Source organism: Caretta caretta, chromosome 5, assembly GCF_965140235.1.
Source record: "Caretta caretta isolate rCarCar2 chromosome 5, rCarCar1.hap1, whole genome shotgun sequence".
Lineage (NCBI taxonomy): Eukaryota > Metazoa > Chordata > Testudines > Cheloniidae > Caretta > Caretta caretta.
In genome coordinates this window covers 101052656-101056907 of record NC_134210.1, presented here as the reverse complement: position 1 = coordinate 101056907, position 4252 = coordinate 101052656, and the positions used below count along the sequence as shown (strand labels likewise).

The following is a 4252-nucleotide window of genomic DNA, read 5'->3' as shown; positions in this document are numbered from 1 at the left end:
CTGGCCTGCTCCACTTGCACTGCGCCCCGAGACCCTGCTGGCTCCCCTGCCCACCACTTGCTCCTCTCAGCCTGCCCGCTGGCTGGCTGAGGGCCCCTCTCCATCCCTGTCCCCACCCCCCTGCTTCTCTCTCTGCCCCCTGGCCAGCCTCCAGTGCATCTCTGGCTCTGGGCAGTCTCTGCTTCCCACCACCTTTGGGGCCCCACCTGTCTCCCCAGAGCCAAGCTGCCTGGGACTGGTGCACAAGCCTGGCCAGTCTCAGCTGGTGCAAGGAGATTGGGGGGGGGGGGGATTTGGCTGGGCCTCTCCAGACAAGTGGGTCCTCAGGGAGCCGGCCCAGGGCAGGCCCTGGCTTGGCTGATCGCGCCACTCCCAAGGGGCCAGAGAAATTCCCCACCCTGGGACCAGCCCTGGTTGCGCTGCCAGCATGGGAGAGTGGGTCTCTTTGAGGTCTGGGGGTGTGCTGGGCTGTGAGGGGGCAGGGAAGATGTGTGTGTTGGGGCACTAGGGAGTGAGGGTTCTACAGGGGGTGCTGGGCAGTTGTGGTGGGGTTGTGGGCAAGGGGGCACTGGGCATTTGTGGAGGGGTCGGCGGGGGGTGCTGGGCATAGTGGGTCCAGGGGGGTTCTGGCCACAGGAAGTTGGGGAGTGTTGGTTTGGAGGAGGGGGGGCTGTATGGCGCAGCATGGGCCCGCCCCCGAGGGGAAGGGGCATGCTGGCAGCACAGGACCAGGTGGGCCACTGTGCATATGGCAACTGTCGGTTGGTAAATAGTGCCCTTGCGCTGGGCGGAGTGGGGCCGCCCCTGCCATGTCATGCCCCATTGCCCCTGGCTGGCCCCTTGCTCTGGGGACTGACCTCCCCGCACCATGTTCCACTGCCTCCATGGGGGGCCACAAATATGTTTGGCACCAGACCCACAAAAGGTTAATACTGATGATCAGACCTCATGAGATTAAGCTTTCTAGCAAGATTGGTCTGGGAATTCAATAACAGCCTTTCAGCATTTACAGATTTCAGGGTGGTAGCCATGTTAGTCTGTATCAGCAAAAACAACGAGGAGTCCTTGTGGCACCTTAGAGACTAACAAATTTATTTGGGCATAAGCTTTCGTGGGCTAGAACCCACTTCATCAGATGCATGGAGTGAAAATACAGGAGCAAGTATAAATACATGAAAGGATGGGGGGTTGCCTTGGGCCACTCTCTTACCACTTCAAAAGTTATTTTTCCTCCCTTAGTATCCTGCTGTTAGTTGATTTAACTCATTAGACCAGGGGTCGGCAACCTTTCAGAAGTGGTGTGCCGAGTCTTCATTTATTCACTTTAATTTAAGGTTTCACATGCCAGAAATACATTTTAATGTTTTTTAGAAGGTCTCTCTCTCTCTGTCTATATATTATATAACTAAACTATTGTTGTATTGTAAAATAAACAAGGTTTTCAAAATGTATAAGAAACTTCATTTAAAATTAAATTAAAATGTTGATCTTATGCCACCGGCCTGCTTAGCCCACTGCTGGTCTGGAGTTCCATTCACCTAGGCCGGCAGCGGGATGAGCGAGGCCTGTGATCGGGACCCTGGCTGGCAAGGCCAGCAGCGGGCTGAGCAGCTCAGCCTGCTGCCGCTTAGGGGTTCCATCCGCTGGCTCCTGCCAGCCGGGATACCGGCTGCCGGACCCACTCAGCCCGCTGCCGGTCTGGGGTCCCGGCCCTACCCACATAGAGTGGGTACCTACCTTCTCCCTGGTTCTGGCCATTCTCTTCCTCTCTCTCTGCACTGAGCTGAGGCTGGGAGAGCACTGAGCACAGGGCTAGGGGTGAAGGATTAGGCTGGGGGTTGGGGTGTAGGGTTTGGCCAGGAGCTAGAATGAGGGAGGGGGCTCAGGGTTGGGGCAGGAGGTTTCGGTGTGGAGCGCTTACCTAGCCCTGGTCTACACTAGGACTTTAGGTCGAATTTAGCAGTGTTAAATCGATGTAAACCTGCACCCGTCCACACAATGAAGCCCTTTATTTCGACTTAAAGGGCTCTTAAAATCGATTTCCTTACTCCACCCCTGACAAGTGGATTAGCGTTTAAATCGGCCTTGCCGGGTCGAATTTGGGGTACTGTGGACACAATTCAACGGTATTGGCCTCCGGGAGCTATCCCAGAGTGCTCCCTTATGACCGCTCTGGACAGCACTCTCAACTCAGATGCACTGGCCAGGTAGACAGGAAAAGAACTGCGAACTTTTGAATCTCATTTCCTGTTTGGCCAGCATGGAAAGCTGCAGGTGACCATGCAGAGCTCATCAGCAGAGGTGACCATGATAGAGTCCCAGAATCGCAAAAGAGCTGCAGCATGGACTGAACGGAAGGTACGGGATCTGATCGCTGTATGGGGAGAGGAATCCGTGCTATCAGAACTCCGTTCCAGTTTTCGAAATGCCAAAACCTTTGTCAAAATCTCCCAGGGCATGAAGGACAGAGGCCGTAACAGGGACCCGAACCAGTGCCACGTGAAACTTAAGGAGCTGAGGCAAGCCTACCAGAAAACCAGAGAGGCGAATGGCCGCTCCGAGTCAGAGCCCCAAACATGCTGCTTCTATGATGAGCTGCATGCCATTTTAGGGGGTTCAGCCACCACTACCCCAGCCGTGTTGTTTGACTCCTTCAACGGAGATGGAGGCAACATGGAAGCAGGTTTCGGGGATGAAGAAGATGATGATGATGATGAGGTTGTAGATAGCTCACAGCAAGCAAGCAGAGAAACCGCTTTTCCCGACAGCCAGGAACTGTTTCTCACCCTGGACCTGGAGCCAGTACCCCCCGAACCCACCCAAGGCTGCCTCCTGGACCCAGCAGGCAGAGAAGGGACCTCCGGTGAGTGTACCTTTTAAAATACTATACATGGTTTAAAAGCAAGCATGTGAAAGGATTACTTTGCCCTGGCATTCGCGGCTCTCCTGGATGTACTCCCAAAGCCTTTGCAAAAGGTTTCTGGGGAGGGCAGCCTTATTGCGTCCTTCATGGTAGGACACTTTACCACTCCAGGCCAGTAACACGTACTCGGGAATCATTGTACAACAAAGCATTGCAGTGTATGTTTGCTGGCGTTCAAACAACATCCGTTCTTTATCTCTCTGTGTTATCCTCAGGAGAGTGAGATATCATTCATGGTCACCTGGTTGAAATAGGGTGCTTTTCTTCAGGGAACACTCAGAGGAGCCCGTTCCTGCTGGGCTGTTTGCCTGTGGCTGAACAAAAATGTTCCCCACTGTTAGCCATGGGGAAGGGGGAAGGTTAAGGAGGTAGCCACGCGGTGGGGGGAGGCAAAATGCGACCTTGTAACGAAAGCACATGTGCTATGTATGTAATGTTAACAGCAAGGTTTACCCTGAAAGACTGTAGCCACTGTTTTACAAAATGTGTCTTTTAAATACTGCTGTCCCTTTTTTTTTTCTCCACCAGCTGCATGTGTTTCAATGATCACAGGATCTTCTCCTTCCCAGAGGCTAGTGAAGATTAGAAAGAAAGAAAAAAACGCACTCGTGATGAAATGTTCTCTGAGCTCATGCTGTCCTCCCACACTGACAGAGCACAGACGAATACGTGGAGGCAAATAATGTCAGAGTGCAGGAAAGCACAAAATGACCGGGAGGAGAGGTGGCGGGCTGAAGAGAGTAAGTGGCTGGCTGAAGACAGGGCTGAAGCTCAAATGTAGCGGCAGCGTGATGAGAGGAGGCAGGATTCAATGCTGAGGCTGCTGAAGGACCAAACCAGTATGCTCCAGTGTATGGTTGAGCTGCAGCAAAGGCAGCTGGAGCACAGACTGCCACTACAGCCCCTGTGTAACCAACCGCCCTCCTCCCCAAGTTCCATAGCCTCCACACCCAGACGCCCAAGAACGCGGTGGGGGGGCCACCAGCCAACCAGCCACTCCACCACAGAGGATTGCCCAAAAAAAAGAAGGCTGGCATTCAATAAATTTTAAAGTTGTAAACTTTTAAAGTGCTGTGTGGCATTTTCCTTCCCTCCTCCACCACCCCTCCTGGGCTACCTTGGTAGTCATCCCCCTATTTGTGTGATGAATGAATAAAGAATGCATGAATGTGAAGCAACAATGAGTTTATTGCCTCTACAAGCAATGATCGAAGGGAGGAGGGGAGGGTGGTTAGCTTACAGGGAAGTAGAGTTAACCAAGGGGCGGGGGGGTTCATCAAGGAGAAACAAAGAGAACTTTCACACCGTAGCCTGGCCAGTCATGAAACT

At 53.1% G+C, this 4252-nt stretch overlaps 1 long non-coding RNA gene across 1 annotated transcript; it reads left to right on the top strand.

The window, feature by feature from the left end:
- Positions 1-2663: 2663 nt before the first annotated feature.
- Positions 2664-3991, top strand: LOC125637361 (uncharacterized). Its single transcript, XR_012668309.1, has 2 exons — positions 2664-2863; positions 3452-3991. It is a non-coding gene; the product is annotated as an uncharacterized LOC125637361 (long non-coding RNA).
- Positions 3992-4252: the final 261 nt, after the last annotated feature.